The following is a 19,417-nucleotide window of genomic DNA, read 5'->3' on the forward strand; positions in this document are numbered from 1 at the left end:
TTATGTACCTTAAAATTTTTCAAAAAGCTTATCCGTATTTTTTTTCTCAGTCTATCTCAATCGCAAACCAATCTTGGCGAATTCGTATTTGAAACCAGTTCCAGAAAACTGAGGTAATCTGTGTTGTTTCGGTGTTGGTTGCATGTTGTGTTGCATGAAGCAAGCAAACAGTTGTGCTAGTGCATCTAGCTCTAGTCCAGTTCGTCCATTAACATCGGCGTATAACGCCAGCGCATTTGTGCGCCCAATCAAAACAGAAACTAAGTGCAGCTATTTTGACATTTTGAGGTACCCGTGACGGCACTAGAGGTGAAGAGCGCTATTCATTCTCCAAACATAACAGTTTGATCGTCGTCAAGCATGGCCAGCTAGTTTCGGCGATCATCTCGTCAACAATGTTTATGCCGTCATTTTCAACATCCACCATCGAACAGTCATCATATGCTGCCTTTCGTTAACCCTGAGGGAACATCAGTGGTGCCAGACGGCATCAGCGGAGGTCATTGTGGCCTCCGCAGTCCAGGCAAGTCGTTTTCTATTAAATAAATACAGAATAAAAAAGCCGTTCTTATTTTATCTGATAGCGACACAGCAGCAACGCATAAGCAACACAAGCGGAATGCAATGAGCATCCGTCACAGTCACGAAAATAAAGTCAACATTATTAGAAGATCAAAAGCGGTCCTGGTGTCAAGGAATTCCAACAACGTAAATAATCGGTCCAGTTGAAGCAACATCCAGAAACAACAGCAGTATCACAGATCGCAACAGAAACAGCAGTAACAGAATCAACAACCGTAGTAGCAGCAATACAGTCGCCAACAAATCAGCTGATTTGAAACAAAGGAACAGAGTTCAAGGTCAACGCAATTCCAGGGACAATAGCGAGAAATACCAGAAGCAGTCACCACAGGAATACAGCAACGCCAGACACAACAATCCAGACATAATAGAACCAGACACAGCAATCGTAGCAGTCTCACTTCACAGTCAAAACAAACCGAATTGTATAACGGTATCTAGCGTAAAAAAAAAAGAATTCAAATCGAAGGCATTTCAAGGCGGCCGGCATATGATTGAGCGAGAGATAAAAAGTATACTGTTTAGTTTTGAGAACCAACATGTGATCCACAAATAGTTGGAGTAGATCCGTCTCTTTCGGTCGCATGATAATGATCGCGCTAACGCAGTCATAGATTTAGGGATTATCGGAGAATTTTTGTGATCTCTTCTCTCGCAATATAGTTGTGTTGAATTCTGCCGGTCGTCACACAAGTCAGTCGAAGAAAGTATCTGTTCGAGTTTAGTCATCCAGTTTAAATGAACACGGAATAAATTGGTCGTGAATTTTAGGGAAGTTTTTAAAGTTCAAAGGAGTTGAAGTTTAATTTCTAAAATTCGTCCGAATCCGAGTATAGCGGCAGAAACAGGGTTTTTCAAAATAGCGAATCGAGTCATTAATACTCCAAAAGTGCGCTCGACATCCTTTCTAGCTGACTCTTGCTTTTCTGCGAAATACTGTACAAAAGGGAAAAAATATGAATGCAAATGATGGCAACAAAGTTCATATCGAAGGAAACAAAAACATACCTTGTGTTGGACAGGAATACCTTTGAATGCCCAATTCCACGTCCAACACTGCATTAATTACGTGCGTAATCGCTTATCATGGCGACGACTTAAGTTGGGTAGAAAATCGAACTTGCACTGTTTATATGCAACTAAGTGCATCCAGCATCTCACACGAAGAGACGAATGAACTCTCAGAGTTTAAAGTCTCTCTAATTCATTACCATTACCATTACCAGCATCTCACATCAATCTGTTACGCTTCAATCAGCTGATTTCCTTGCTCTCTCCAATGAAAACACCGGTAACAGTTGTCGACACATATCGTGTTCATTTCGGCGTTACATTTTATTCTACACAACTCACAACATTTTATACGTATATCCGATTTACACTTATTATTTCACAACATTACATACGACATTACAATATTAATTATATTAAAACATTAAACATTAAATTACATTGGACTTATTCGACCGACAATCATTCGACGCGTATACAGTACATTAAAATTCTCCTGTGGTGGTCAATCCTCGACTGATCTCGTTCCGCTGGAGTACGATTTCACAGCGCGTTGATGTTATTGTTGTTATTTCTCCCATGTGCGATGTTTTACTCTCCGTTGATCTTCGGGTGTGGTGAGATTTCAAATTGTTGTTCGCTGTTCTCCGATGTTGTTTTCGTTTCCCTTTCGCACATGGTTGGATTGTTTCCGTTGTTTCTGTTTGCCATGTTTTGTCTGTCGGGTTTTGTTTGTCTGGTATTTGCTGGTCGTTCACACCAGACAACACAGCTGATTTGTCCAGGGTGGTATGCACCGGGGTGTAATGATAGTCGTAAACACCTTGCGTTTCTGGCCAACAGGCGCTGAAATCGTCTTTACTAGCGTGGCTAGGGGAGGGTAAATTCCGTCTGCTAGATAATATCCGGTGTTGTACGTGCGGCCATTTACTTCAAGCGTAACTGGTGGTGTTTTACCGGTATAAATGTTTGAAAACAACGGCGATCTATGCAACACTGTCATGTCGTTATTGGATCCTGGCATGCCGAAGAAAGCATGCTAGATCCACAAGTCATACGAGGCTACAGCTTCGAGAATTAGAATGGGTTTCTTTTCCTTACCCTTGTATTGTCCCGTCCATGCTGCAGGACAGTTCCGCCATTCCCAATGACAGCAATCAAGTGACCCAAGTATGCCTGGAAAACCTTTTTCTTTTCCGATTTTAATTTATTATCAGGAATAAACTGTGACTCATCCGATAACGCCGACGAAATTGCTCAGCTGTATACAACGGTGTTTCAGAAAAATAGTCGTGGAACAATCGGATGGCACCTGCTTCCGCTCGACGATCAATATTGGGTCGTTTCCCAAGACGGGAACCACCGCGGTTACATTCACCGTTTGGCATTGATGTTTGCCATGAATGAATTGATAATTGTTCCGAGAACTGATTTTCGTCGTCGTTAGACTCAGAAATATATTTGGAAAAAACTTCCCGGTTTTCCATATTTTTTTTTCTTATTCGAAGCTCACAGAGATAGCAAAAAACAAACAAACACTTATCATTTTCCTTAGAAGTAGCAATCGTATTTAGCAACCTACGGTGCGAAAAAGAAGCGATACAATAGCAACCGCGATAGCAAACCACGGGTGCGCGAATCTACGAGTTAATAAATTGACAACGGCTAAAACTCTAAACTAGAAGCATTGATAGTAACGCATTGGTGCGGTGTCATTGGTGTCAACATATTCTACTCCCGGCCCTGTCACGCTGTCACTTATGAGCCTTCACCAAAAATATATATTTTGGAAAAAAATTACTTCAACAATATGTTGGTTGGATAGTTTGACTGTTGGGAACGTTTTTGTGAATATTCTGGAATAATTAATCTGATTGAGACGAACACTGCCCGAAAATAGCCACAATACAAGCAAGATTTGGAACGCTTATAACTCGAACATTTCTCAATAGATCGCAAAGGTTTTTGCATCAATTGATAGGAAATATATCTACGCATCTATCATAACGAGTAACATTTCATTTTTTCTTGAGATAAATAATTGAACAATTGTGAAATATCTAGCATTGTCCAAATGTACTATGTGCCCATTTTTGATTGGTCCATTTTGTTCTCCTCAAATCGTACCGACCAAAACGGGCAACCGGAGCAGCAGCGAAATACAATGAAGCATGATTGGAAAGGAAAAAGAAAAAAAAAGTCACAGGAAGGTTGTGTCCGAGGCACGACCGCCTAGTTGACGTAGGATTCCGTTAGGCTATCTGTTGGTTTTGGATTTGTTTGAAGGATTACATCGTTAAACACTTTGATATAAATGTCTTTTTTAGGAGGACATTTCGGTAGGAACAAAAGTCCCCCTTACATTCATCTATTTTCAATGCCAATTTCTTCCAGGCAGCTTGGTTTTGATGTCTCTGTAAGGGGACACATTTCTGTAGGAACAAATTTCCTCCCTACTTTCATGTATTTGCAATGCCGATTTCCCTCAGGCAGCTTGGTTTTGATGTCTCTGTTAGGGAAAACATTTCGGTAGGAACAACAGCTCCCCCTACTTTCATGTATTTGCAATGCCGATTCAACCCAGGCAGCTTGGTTTTGATGTCTCTGTTAGGGACCCGCCGCATGTGTCGTAAATCTTGACCAATCAGAAGTGGGTATTTCCGTTAGGATAGAGGTTGAGATTTTTCAATTGTTCGATAGTTAGTTTCATGATATATATTATTTTTTTCAATATAAAAACTTGTTATGGAGTGCCGAAATCGATTGACGCAAAAATTTCATCAATCTATCATGAAATGACTGAGCAATAAGCGTTTGAAATTGGACAACTTTCACGATGGGCTCGATTTTCGATTTTCAATTTGTACCCCAATATGTTCCCGGAAGACGTAATCCTACGTCAAAAAAGAACGAAACATTGATCGCAGTCTCACACATACGTACTTCTCGAGCCAGCCAGTCAACTTAAAAATCCCCGCTCCGCTGCCGTAACGATCATTCTCATCCAAACCATACACCACATCGTTTCGCATCACATCACATCAACAAACCAACACAAGCAGCCATGTCTGGACATGGCAAAGGATGAAAAGTGAAGGAAAAGGCAAAATCCCGCTCGAACCGTGTTGGTCTGTAGTTCCCCGTAGGTGTATCCGCCAATAGCTCCGCAAGGGTAGCTAGGCCGAGCGCGTTAGTACCAGTGCATCAGTCCACCTAGCCGCCGTTATATAGTTTCGACCGCAGAAGTAATCGAGTTAGCTGGTAAAGCTGCTTGCGACGATAAGAAAACCCGCATTCAGAACAGAACACATTCGGTTCGGTGGACATCAAGACAACAACAGGCAGTTGCAGCGAGTGGCGAGTGGCAAACGCAATCGCAAAACGACAGTAGGTAGCAAAAGAAAAAAGACGGGTGGGTAATGTCGGGGACATAACCGGAGTGACGTAGGACTATAAAAGGGGACAGCTTTTGTTAAATAAATATTTTAAATATATTGTTTTATTTTCTTCTCCTACGTGAATACCTACCTATCTACCTGAAAATGGATTAGTTTACTGTTTACTCTTTATGAACATGTGGGTGGTTCTGAAAAGAACCTTTGGCGTTGTGTTTTTGCGTTTTTTTATGAAGGCTTACCACCTAGCCCCGTACATGGAATACATCTTTACACTGTCTTTGATCCCCATGTACGTACATCACGACCATTTGTTTTAGAAAGCATTGAACTGTATTTCCTAAACTCTTTTTTGGAAGGTTTATTGGCCCTGAAAAGCGCCTTGTTTTATGGAATGGTTCCAATTTAGAAAACTTAGTATACGTGGTTTTGAAAAAAAAAACCATTTCGAACGCCCTCGATGCCGCCTTGTTCTGGATTTGCCACCGAAGCAGTTTGTTTAAAGAACAAACTTTTTTCTTCTGCTACCTGATGCCGTTTTGCGATTGCGTTTGCCATTCGCCCCTCGCTGCAACTGCCTGTTGTCTTGATGTCCACCGAACCGAATGTGTTCTGTTCCGAATACGGGTTTTCTTATCGTCGCGAACAGATTTACCAGCCAACTCGGTCACTTCGGCGGCCGAAACTATATAACGCCGGCTAGGTGGACTGGTGTACTGGTACTAACGCGCTCGGCCTAGCTACCCTTGCGGGGAACTCCAGATCAACACGGTTCGAGCGGGATTTTGCCTTTCCCTTCACTTTTCCTCCTTTACCATGACCAGACATGGCTGCTTGGGTTGGTTTGTTGATGTGTTGTGATGCGAACCGATGTGGTGTACGGTTTGAATGAGAATGATCGGGGATTTTTAAGTTGACTGGCTGGCTCGAGAATTACGCATGTGTGAGACTGCGACCAATGTTTCGTTCATTTTTTTTCTTTTTCCTTTCCAATCGCGCTTCATTCTATTTCGCTGCTGCTCTGGTTGCCCGTTTTGGTCGGAACGATTTGAGGAGCACAAAATAGACCAATCAAAAATGGGCACATAGTGCATTTTGACAATGCTTGATATTTCACAATTATTCATTTATTTATCTCAAGAAAAATGAAATGTTATTCGTTATGATAGATGCGTAGATATATTTCCTATCAATTGATGCAAAAACCTTTGCGATCTATTGAGAAATGCTCGAGTTATAAGCGTTCCAAATCTTGCATTTTTTCCTACTTGTTCAGTGCCTAGATTTCCATTTCACCCCCTATATCTTCCGGTTAGACGTAGTCCTACGTCAAAAGTTTGTTCTTTATACAAACTGCTTTGGTGGCAAATCCAGAACAAGGCGGCATCGAGGGCGTCCGAAATGGTTTTTTTCAAAACCACAAGTACTAAGTTTTCTAAATTGGAACCATTCCATAAAACACCGCGCTTTTCAGGACAATTAAACCTTCCAAAAAAGAGTTTACGAAATACAGTTCAATGCTTTCTATCATTGTGATAACAAAACAAAAAACTCTTTAAATTAAAGATGTGATCCTGGAAAGGATCCTTTTCAACCTGCATGTGATTCCAACGAGCGAACAAATCGTAATGAGTGTATTTTTTTGCCATCGCTGCCTTTTAACGCTCATTCGTTCGTCTCGTAGGACTCGCCCCTTTGGCTGAGTCTGCCGATTTGTCTCTATCCTGTGAGCGTGTACCGCTGAAGTACAAAATGCGCGGACCCGCTGAAACATATATCATTCTCTTTCAAACCCTAAATCAGTATGGTTGTTTGGCATCGTTTCACATCGCATTGCATCACATCAACAAACCAACAGAAGCAGCAATGTGGACGTGTGGACGTGATAAAGGAGGACAAGTTAAGGGAAAGGCAAAGTTCCACTCGAACCGTGCAGGTCTGCAGTTCCCTGTTGGTCGCATTCACTGATTGCTCCGCAAGGGTAACTAGGCCGAACGGATTAATGCCGGAGCACCAGTAAACCTAACAGCGGTTATAGAGTTTCGGCCGCCTGAGTGATCGAGTTGGCTTGCAAAGCTGCTCACGACAATAAGAAAACCCGCCTGCAGAACAGAGCACATTCGGTTCGGTGGCAACAACTAGTTTCAGCGAGTGGCAAACGCAATCGCAAAACGGCAGCAGGTAGAAGAAAGAAAAAAGTTTGTTTATACAGACTGCTTTTGCGGCAAAACCATCAACCGTAAAACACGGCACTTTTCAGGGCAATTAAACCTTTTAAAGAAGAGTTATTAAAAGTTATTCACAATACCAATGCATTCCAAAGTGACATAATATATCATATAATATGAACTGATTTATTTTGTTTATGCTTGTTTTTGAACTTATTGGAGGTTGGGGTCTTTTAAATCGATCATTCAGTTTTCACAAACCCATGCATGGTTCCCGAATTGAAAGTGGCTTCAAATTACAACACATTGTATGCAGGATGGCATTCACGAATTTTCTCGGTAGCAAGAACTGCTTTCTTTGATTGATAACTGATGTTGAAAATTGACTGACGTTACATCTGCATTGTATAGAAACATAACTGAGGAGCAACATGATGAGCTATGTATTTCCTGCTGCTTTGTTCTTATTTTAACGGACTTTATTCCGAAGGTCATCCGTCCCTGTATTTACTGTAGGTTTTTCAGAACGCTTATAGATCATCTATTTCTCGACAGATCGTAAAGTTCGTCTCCAAAACCTCAGTTTTTTTTTCATTTTTATTTACATTGTTTGCGGAGACTACAAATCTTACAATTCATTCGTCTCCGAAACCACAGTTTAAGGTACGGTAATGTGCTTAATAGTGAAATATATGATAGTGAATGAGCTGAGGACCACTATGCATTCACTATCATAGCCATCATTTTGATTTTACGATATGTGCATACGCCAAAAGATGCCCGGCGTTGAATATTCAATAAGCACAAAGACTTCAGAAAAATATCAAGAAGCAGCTATGAGATAATGAGAAAAAATTGAGTAAGTTTGTAAAAAAACGCAAAAACACAACACCAGAACCCCCAACATGTTCATAAAGAGTAAATAGTAAACTATTCCATTTTTCAGTTAGATAGGTATTCACGTAGGAGAAGAAAATAAAAAAATATATTTAAAATATATATTTAGCAAAAGCAGTCCCATTTGTATAGTCCTACGTCACTCCGGTTATGTTCCCGACATTACCCACCCGTCTTTTTTCGACATTACCAACGTACTGAATATCATATCCTACATGATAGAAACGTGCATTGAACACGATATGATGAGATAACAATCTTTGTGATAAAATCTCTATCAACGTTCAACTCTTTAAAACTGGTTTCCGACGAAATTTTTCTCTATCATGGAGGCTAATGCACGAATTGTATGCAAATATGTTGCGAGTAAAATCCAGTAAACATACCTACTTCGAGTTGTATATTTGTGTACTTGTAGTTGTATACCTGTTTTACTATCCTCACTGTTTGTATTTGAAGCAAAAAACAAAATTTCCTATCTAATGGTATATGTGATGACATATATCGCAATGACTATTTTGCGTTATTTACATTTGAAATCCCTTACTTGTTCGTTACTTTTTTCGTAGAGTGGCGTTCGTTTTTTGACATAGGATTACGTCTTTCGGGATCATATTGAGGGTACGAATATGAAGAAGAACTTATACGAATATGAATAAGAACTTATATACTACGAATATGAAGTAGGTTGCGTCACGAAAAGTCTCATGCTAAACAACACGCCCATAGAATCGGAAATAGAAATTGCTTTGATCCCCCGACTAGAATGGGAACCGAACCCCAACTTCCGGCATGATAATGTGTGACGCTAACCGCTCAGCCACGGGACCACAAAAATAATATTTCAAAACGATAAGATTTATTAAAAAAAAAGGCGAACACTGGCGCGGTAAAACCATAGCAAGGCGGCAGAGGAAATGCTTCACAAACCTGAGCGTCTGTTCTCTCCAGGTTAGGGGCGGCTCAAAACGGCGTTTGTTCTCCAGGTTAGGGGCGGCTGAATCACCGTCCTCGTATAAGTGTGGGACTCTAAACAGTACTGGCACGACGGTCCTCCGGCGAGACAGGGAATTGGTCTTGCAGGCCGCCACCATAAAAAAGAGCAAGCAATGAATAATGAACAAGGGAATTCGAACCGGAACAATCGGCATGGGCTCAGGCGACGAAAACGGACTATAGAATGGAAACTAGGGACGTGGAACTGTCGATCTTCCAACTTCCAAGAAGCACTCGAGTGCTCTCCGACGTATTGAAGAACCGCAAGTTCGACGTCTTAGCGCTGCAGGAGGTGTACTGAAAGGGCTAAACGATACGTACGTTAGGGATGGTCACACCATCTACCAGAGCTGCGGCAACACGAGCTGGGTACAGCCTCATAGTGATAGGCGAGATGCGAAAGCGGGTGATTGGGTGGTGGCCAATCAGCCCTCGAATGTGCAGGTTGAGAATCAAGGGCCGATTCTTCAACATTAGCATCATCAATGTGCATGGCCCACACCTCGGAAGTACCGATGATGACAAGGAAGAATTTTACGCGCAGTTAGAGCGTCAATACGATCTGTTCAGTCCACCGCTTAGCGCAGCGCACTGATTTTACGACCGATAGGAAAGTGGTGGAAGGAAGACAACGGAAGGACGAACGCGAGGATACACACCCCAACATACGCCCCACCCGTGGGGAGAATGCAGTACGAGCGCAAGCAACCTGCACTGTTGTGCAGGGTGGAAGTTCAATTTCAACCGTCGCATTGGAAGGAAGCATTTTTATCCGCTGAACTTATTTAGAAGACAGAAGCATAAAAGAAAGTTCAATGTCTAATGGCGGGTTTACATTAGGGAGATCTATTGCTATAGATGGATTTATTCACGTGAAAATAGGTGTAAACGGGTGATAATAAATATGATACACTTATTCGAGGTATATATAACTTGAATAAATTCACCATATGTTAACGCTTGTGAATTTCTCACTGGTGAGAAATCACTAAAGTTGGATGCAGTTCTACTTCAGGTGAATAAATTCACCTAAGATATGAATATATTCATTATAGAAGTTCAAGTTAGTGTAAACGGTTGATGCGATTTCTATAAATCTCATCATATTTCTTCACATGAATATAGACTTATCGACTTTGCCACCTCCAAAAACATGGCCATTCGTAGTACCTTCTTCCAGCATAAACTCCTACACAAATCGACCACGTTTTGATTGACTGCCTCAGATATCATCTCTTCTCAGATATCATCGACGTCAGATCCTATCGGAGCGCTAACGTTGACTCGGATCACTACCTGGTGATGGTGAAGATGCGTCCAAACCTCGCCATTGTGAACAACATTCGATATCGACGTCCGCCTCGTTTAAATCTCGCGCGGCTGAAGCGGCTTGATGTCGCCGGAAATTACGTGCATTCGCTCGAAGCTGCGCTGCCGAAAGAGGACGAGCTGATCGAAGCCTTGAACACCATTAAAACAGCCATCAAAAGCGTAGCAGAGAACATACTCGGGCACGTGGGACGTATTCAGCGGAGCGAGTGGTTTGCGATGAATGTAAGAGGATGATGGATGAGGAGAACACTGCGCGGGCGGCTAAGTTGCGCTGTACCACTCGTCAGAACGTGGAAAGACATCGACAGAAGAAGATGCAGCGTTCCGAAATCTTCCGGGAGAAAAAGCGCTGCCTGGAGGAGGAAGAGTATGGAGTGTTGAAGCAGCTGAATCGGAAGCGCAGAAGCCCAACGCATCCCGCAAAGGCTTGGTGCCGTGAGCCTAAATGTGTCGGGATAATAATGCAAGTGTTCTGACGGACGATCGGAACACCTAAATGGTAGGGCAGAGAACCATGGCGGCGGGGAAGCAATTTCATCGGTGAGACAAACGAGGAGGAGGTGCCAGCTCCAACGATACGCGAAGTTGAGGATGCTATCAACCAGCTGAAGGATAATAAATTCGCTGGGAAGGATGGCATACGGGCGAAGCTTATGAGGATGGGCCCGGAGAAGCTGACCATTTGTCTGCACCGGCTGATTGTGAGAATTTGGGATACATAACAATTGCAGAAGAAGTTGGAAGGATGGGGTTATCTGCCCGATCCACAAAAAGGACGACGATCACCGTCCTCAATGCTGCCCAAAAAGTGCTATCTCAAATTATTTTCCACCAATTATCACCAATTGCGAACAGATTTGTGGGAAGTTATCAGGACGGCTTCGTCAATGATAGACCAAATTTTTACGTTGTGGCAGATCCTCCAGAATGGCCGTGAATACAGACTCCCCACGCACCATCTGTTCATCGATTCCAAAGCAGCGTATGATACCATCGGCTGCGGAGAGCTGTGGAAAATTATGGGAGAGCACGGCTTTCTCGGGAATCAGTCTAATCACTGATTAAAGCTACGATGGATGATACGCAGTGGTGTGTGCGGATTTCGGGTGGACAGTCAAGTTCATTCGTATCCCACGTGGATCTTCGGCAAGGTGATGGCATCTCTTGCTTGCTGTTCAACATAGCGTTACAGGGTGTTATGAACCGAGCGGATATAAACACGGGTGGCACTATTTTCATCAAATCTAGTCAGTTCATCTGCTTTGCTGATGACATGGATATTGTCGGCAGAACATTTGCAGCGGTGGCTTAAGCGTACACCAGACTAAAACGCGAAGCAGCGAAGATTGGATTAAAGATAAATGCGTGAAAAAGTACATGCGACGCCGTTTAGGCAGTAGTGTAACCATTGACGGCGATGAGTTCGAGGTTGTTGACGAATTCGGACGACAATGACAACAGCCGCGAGATTCGGAGGCGTATTTCAGCGGAAGTTGTGCCTACTATGGGCTTCACAAGAAATTGCGGTTGAACAGACTGAGCCAAAGTACAAAGTGTACACTGTACAAGACGCTTATTAGACCGGTTGTTCTCTAAGGGCATGACACGTGGACAATGCTCGTGGAGGACCTGCGAGTGCTCGAAGTTTTCGAAAGACGAGTACTAAGAACTATCTTCGGCGGCGTGCAGGAAAACGGAGTATGGAGGCGAAGGATGAACCATGAACTCGCACATCTCTTCGGCCAACCCAGTATTCGAAAGGTGGTTTAAGCTGGACGAATACGGTGTGCAGGGCATGTTACAAGAATGCCAGATAACTACCCTGCGAAGATGGTGTTTGCCTCAAATCCAGTAGGAAAAGAAATAAAAAAATAAAGAAATAAAATAAATAAATAAAGATTTTAACGTAGGACTACGTTTTACATTAAGTGTGCCAAATCAGAAAACAGGTTACGTTTTTATGAAATAAAGTTAACGTTAATAATTATCTTGGCTGCGAACGGATTTCAACGATTTGCATACCAATCGAATCGGAAGATTTCTAAGATTTGTTTGATATGCTGTACATTACAATCCCATAGTCTGTATATGGTTTAAATTGATGAAAATTGGAAGCATTTCCATTTCCCCATACATTTGTTCTGTCCATTTGTGCACTTTCCCAAACAGAGCTGTCAATATCGGGCAACTTATGCGGCCGCTAGAATAGAAGCAAAAAGAGGGATAGCGAAAAGAGAATATTTGCGAAGTACACGAAGTAAACGAACACCCTTGCATAGAATGTAAGCTGTCGCTAGCGTGTATGTATTGCATCTCCTGTGATGAAAATTCTCAGAACCTTTCTGTGCCCGAAACAACAAAGGTCATTTATTCTGCTCGTTATGTGTTTCATGTTTTCCCCTCGAGCTGTGAACGTGTAAGTTATGGCTAGCTCAGTGGTACTGGTTTGTATAATTACCTCAGGGTCGGCTCTTACTTAGGAACGAGGTGGACTCACGAATACAACGGAAGCTGTTGGTGATGGATTTGATTGAGAGTTTGAATAAGAACGGAATGGTAAGTATTAGGGAAGGAAGGAAGGTATTGAATTAGAGAGACTTTAAACTCTGAGAGTTCATTCGTCTCTTAGGTAAGTATTAATTTTTAAAATGTATTATATATTTTTTCTTTTCTTCTCAGGTTAGTAGGTTAGAGGATAGTTGCGGCCGAACAGAAACAGGTTGACTCCAGGTAAGTATATTGGTTTTGTGGGAGAGAGAGTTTCTGTGGGTTTTTATTCTACTCACGGTGCCCGCACACGCGGATCAGTCTCATCGGTCCAGGTGACGATGAGCGGGGGCTAGGCACGACCAGACCTCACTGCACTGCAACCTCCGAAACGTTTGACCGACTCACCCGTATACGTGTGGAGCAGCGATAACGTTGGGGGCTCGCTGACCACCGGCGTTTACTCCGAGGTACCTCTTCGGAGTATGAATCCAGCGAGGAGGGTGAATGTCGCCATCTCTCTATCCCCTTTCTCTCTCCTCCTATTATTCTTCTGCTCCTTTTGACGTAGGATTACGTCTTTCGGGAACATATTGGGGTACAAATAAAAAATTGAAAATCGAGGACATCGTTAAAATTGTCCAATTTCAAATGCTCATTGTTCAGTCATTTCATGATGGATTGATGAAATTTTTGCATCAATCGATTTCGGCACTTCATAACAATTTTTCATATTGAAGAAAATAATATATGTCATCAAATTAACTATCGAACAATTGAAAAATCTCAACTGCTATCCTAACGGAAATACCCACTTCTGATTGGTCGAAATTGACGACACATGCGGCGGGTCCCTAACAAAGACATCAAAACCAAGCTGCCTGGGGGAAATCGGCATTGCAAATACAGGAAAGTAGGGGGAGCTTTTGTTCCTATCGAAATGTATTCCCTAACAGAGACATCAAAACCAAGCTACCTGGGGGAAAACGGCATGGCAGATATATGCAAGTCGGGGGAATTTTTGTATTGCAAGTAAGGTGAGTGATACGATTAATTCTAGCAAATAAAATTTAAATTTAGGACTTTAATGTTGGTTGCTTCGTGAAATTTCATGTCAATGACCGATCGTGTTTTGTGAAAAATTTAGCAAAAGTGTATGTGTAAAATTGTATATGGTAGCAGTTGTTTTAAAAATGACTTGATATATAAAACGATTTATTACAATTTTCATAATAAAAAACCAAGGTGTGTTCCCTCTCGAGAACAGGTCGTTTGGTTTAAGCTGTCTGTTTTGTTGTGTTCATTTTCACGCAAGGAATGTTTATACGGCGTGAAAAATTGGAAAAGTGAAGAAATATTAAAAAAGTGATTTCCCATATGCTCTACATATAGTATTAGGTGTTGTTAGTCCAATTAAAATTCGCATTGGGTTGAATAAACACTCAGAAAGTGAAAATTATAAAAGAAAATTACCTTTTCCATTTAAAATATGTATCATGTTTTTACTGATGAGAAAAATTGATAATTGTGTTCAGTATTGGTAATTATCTTATATTACATTGGTGAGTTTTTTTTCTTTGTTTCATTCTACATATCACAGGAGACATCTCGTCTAGGATCACAGAGGGCGATTTTCATCATATCTCGTTTCACTTCGGTATCTTTTATCTGATACGCGCCATTCAACGACTGTTTACTATCCTTCTGTCATCATCACTCGGTAAACACTGGTGTAGTGAACAAATAATACCCAACAACCAAACAAAACGGCCCTTTTCAGGGCCACCAAATCATTATCAAAGAATTTAACAATGTAATTCTTCAAACATATCCAAAATCAACAGATAGCCTAACGGAATCCTACGTCAACTATGCGGTCGTGTTTCAGACACAACCCTTCTGTGACTTTTTATCATACTTTAGGACTAAAGATTCCTCATCGGTTGTAAGGAATCATTGTTAAACATTGTTATTTTTTTTGTGAAGGTTCTTTTTTTGAATTCGCGTGGCAGCATGCAATGCCTTACAGGTACGTAGGTGATCATGGGATGTGGATAAGTATTAGTAAGATTAAGGGATTTGAACTTACTCTTCCATTCTTACCATATATTCAATGGTTCGTTTTTTTGTTGCGGTTTATTCTTATTTTAAACCGTAGCAAACGCTAGCGAATATTTCACATGAAGTGTGTTTCGATGTTTCATTTTTATCAGTGTAACTGTGTGTATCTGTTAGACGCGTGATGCTTGTTGAATGGCGATGTACGGAATATGCCTCTCGTATAACACTAAGTTCATTGCGTGCATAGATAGATATTTTTAAAACTATATATAAACAATTTTCTTAACTCTATGGTTAGTAAGTTGGAAAACCGATTAATCGCGGTGGACTTGAGTTTAAAAGGGTGGAAAATTACATCGTTGAACTCTTTGATAATGATTTGGTGTCCCTAAAAAGGGCCGTTTTATTTGGTTGTTTGTTCACTCCACCAGTGTTACAACCGAGTGATGATGATAGAAGGATGGTGATAAGTCATTGAATGGTACGTATGACGATAGAAGATGCCGAAGTGGAATGAGATATGATGAATGCCGCCCTCTGTGGCTCTGAACGAGATGCCTCCTGTGATCTGAATAGATGAAATCATTATCATTATCGAACTCAACAATCAATTTTTCTCAAAACTAAAAAAACATGTTATTTTTTAATAGAGAAAACATATTTGAAATGAAGAAGATAATTTTCTTTTACAATTTTTACTTTCTGAGTGTAAAATTTATTCAACCCATTTCCATTTTCGCTTCAAACCCAACGGAACACGAAGCCATACGCCTCAATGCGAATTTCAATTGGACTAACAACACAAAGAACCAACATTAAGGTCCCAAATTTAAATTTTATTTGCTAGAATTAATAGTTTCACTCACCTTACTTGCAACATAAAAATGCCCCCTACTTGCATACATTTGCAATACCGATTTACCCAGGATTTCCTAATTTCCTGTTCAAAATCAAACTTCCTTGGAAGAAAATATGCACAACGCCTCTTCTGTTAGCGTTTCTGGTCAATCGTTAGCTTCAAACGGTCCATTTGTTGACAGTAGACATCTAAATTTAGTGTATTGCACTAAAAATTTTCGAATTTTTTAATAAAAAAATAAGAGAAAATAAATAAAACAAAGCAATTTACTTGCACATATTTTACTGTTACAGTATCGGTACCATGAACACCATTCACAATTTCAGCGGTCTGGCTTGCACTTTCGCTTTCTTAAAAGAAAAAGTGTAAAATTTAACGCACAACTGAATGGAATAAACAAGAAACAGCAAAAAAAAAATGTTATCGTGTGAAATGTCACTTTTACAACGAACCTAAACTTGAATCGTATGATCGATATACGAGAGATATTCATCACCGCCAGCCAGCTGTCGAGAAAATAATGGATTACTTTTTCCCCAAGGTTGGGTTGGGCACACTGTGAAACGGTCCCGTTATTGACAGTAGAGATCTGAATTTAGCCATGCAGCCTTGCGGGCGCAAATCCCGCATATTTTATATGTTGTGACAAACGGAGACAAAAAAGTAGGCATAGAAATTCAATAAATTTTATCTTCAAAAGCCATAATATGATGAATTGGAAAGTTCCACCTCATGATGAATAATACAATAAACAAAATGCTTACTATTTGTTGAAACCAACATTCTTGTGTTAAATGTCAGAATGTTTAACGAATTCGATTCGACCAAATCGACTACCCCAGAGTCTGTCCCTGAGACGTTTAACCCACACTGTCAGAACGGTACTGCGAATACCGTTTTACCTCCAAAGGTCACACTGGACTTGCCTCAATCCGGTGTACAAATGAACTTCGGTTAGGGTTTCGGGCCAGACAGGTATTGCGAGGTGCAATGGTAAATGCAAATCCCCTTCCCTTTACAGGCGAATGAGAAGTAATCTCCAATAGCACTGCCAGACCAAGTATTGTACCGGCCGCGCCCGAAGGAACTGGTACTGTTTCGATTTTCTTTGGGGTTCCCTAAATGTGAAGTCGAATATAACCGATAAAGATTCACCCAGAATTAGTTTTCGGTCGTTACAAGTGCTTTGCGGTGAAGCTGTAGAAATCCCTGACTATCGGTTGGATGCTGGGCTGCTGGGCACCCTTGAAAAGGAATAGTATGCTTTCGAACAGGTGCTCGATGGGGACAGTAGGAGGAGGATATGGTTGGCTGTGGTTTCGGATGGTTCACTTCGGGATATGGAAAGTGAGACGGACGATAAATCTCATTGGTAAAATGTATCGACAGAGATAAAAGTTATTTGCCTTGATACATAAAACTTTGGTAATGCAGCCCAATGTTGGGCTTTAATGCATTGCCCGTGGTGAAGGTGAATAGATTTTTGGCTTTTATATCGGACCATACAACTGGGTATGGTTGAACGCGCCCAAATTGGGGTTCCGATAATATAGAGGTTGTGGAATTGGCTTTGCATATTGTAAGAACAGAAAGTTGTAAACCATAACCATGAAAGAAACATGAGTTGTGTCATTCAAAATTTTAACGTGAGCTTTGAGTTTCATGTGATTTACATATTTTCCAGTTATTTCACTTTTTTTTCTCCTCCATCAGTGGACAAACCGTTCGCCCTATCGCATATCGGAATGAGGTGATGAAGTGTCGCACAGCAAACTGTGAACCATTCAATTAGCACAAAAGTTGACGGCATCAGTCTTCCGAAGTGCCAAGGAACCCATCCGGGCAGTCTGTCATGACGAGGGTGAAAAAGGATAACTGCGAGGCATTATTCAGCACTTCCAGACAAGTTGACGACAGCAGAAAATGTTATTCCACCACGGCAATCAACGGCGCGCTTGTCAGACGACTGAATATGACCAATGTTGGTTTACTTCGAAGCAAAGCCACACAATCTCTGCTCATTCGGAGGGTGTCGAAGCTTGGCAAAAACAGAAAAAAAACTCAATTTATCTGTCAAACATTATTATAACTCCTAACCGAGACAAGATTAATTAAACCAAGCATATGTGATGCGTAATGGCTCGAATATGTTCTGCGTCGATGAGTAAAAAACATTTCGATGAAATATTTACAAAAATTATTATAATTTTCTACGTTTTAGAAATGTTGAAATCTATAATGAGATCACGCTGGTTATAATGCAGGACTACGTTTAACAGGAAAGTATAGTATCGCGAATTTTGAATTTCCGCGAGTTACGCATATTTGATTTTCGATTTTTTGGCGTTAGGTTGATAGTCATGTCTCTCACTTATTCCGACGACCATTTTGAATGTTCAGTTAATTTTTGATAGCTGCTGTTTTGGCTTCTCTTAGATTTTTACCTATTCCAATTCAGTTGTTTCTATTGGGATGATTGAGCTTTGGTTTCCACGTCGTAACCATAAACTCTTGTAATGTAAGTCTTGGTTTTGATGGCTTTGTTGGAGAAACCATAAATCGGGCCAATCAAAACATGGCAGTAAGGACGTTTAGATAGCGCTTGACATTTTACAGTTATTAAATAGGGTAAATGATCTTTGTTTGTCCGATTTGAGGTGTTTTTACGCAACTAGTAAATGCAAATCGTTTTTTCTTCATGAGAATCACATATAGTCGATACGAGTTTGGGTTTTTTGAAAAGCCCCAAGTCTCTAGATGCTAATACTACCATAAGGTGTTTAAATTATTAAAATGTTTATGTTCTTTAACGATTTTCCTCAAAGAGATCAAAAGAGATCATGGTTTGTCCAAAAATGATCATGATTTGTCCGGCTTTAGAAATCACCATTTTTGAATGAAAACATTCGAATTCTCAATTGCATTTATCATTGCTTGAGTTTACTGTCATCATATTGATCTATTCATTATTTAGGCTTTCTTCAGAATATTGCATTTTCATGCGCATTTTAAAAGTGTTCACCTCAACACACTCAACAAGGGAAACTTTATTTCTGCTATGCGCGAAGGACACAGTAAACAAACTGCAGCGCTCCAAGCGGTTGCCATAGAAATCATGTGGACAAAACAACATTATTGAATTGGACAACTCAATGATCAGAATTGAGTTCTTCAAAATGCGTTAATTTTATGGTTTATGGTTATTTTATGGTTTTATGGTTATTTTATGGTAAATCTGATGCAAATGGTGTGCAGGAATGATGTTTACAATATTTGTAAGTGTTATAATCCAGAAAAGGTCTGAATTAGAGCATTCAAAAAAGTGGACAAACCATGATCATATTTTCGACTGGACAAACCAAAATCATTTACCTTAGCTTATCTTGGGAAAAATAAAATTTTATTAATTGTGATAGATGCGTAGAAATATTTCCTGTCAATTGATGCAAACATCTTTCCGATTCAAAATTCACAAATTTGTCAGTGTTTCCGAACACAACACTGCACGCTAATTTTATACGTGTGAGTAACTTTCGTGTACGATTCAAAAAAGTCTAGCTCACTTGTAATATATGTCAAACCACGTTGAACTCAAACATCGATACATGGATACGGGATACTTGAGAGAG

This window comes from Toxorhynchites rutilus, chromosome 1, assembly GCF_029784135.1.
Source record: "Toxorhynchites rutilus septentrionalis strain SRP chromosome 1, ASM2978413v1, whole genome shotgun sequence".
Taxonomy (NCBI): Eukaryota; Metazoa; Arthropoda; class Insecta; order Diptera; family Culicidae; genus Toxorhynchites; species Toxorhynchites rutilus.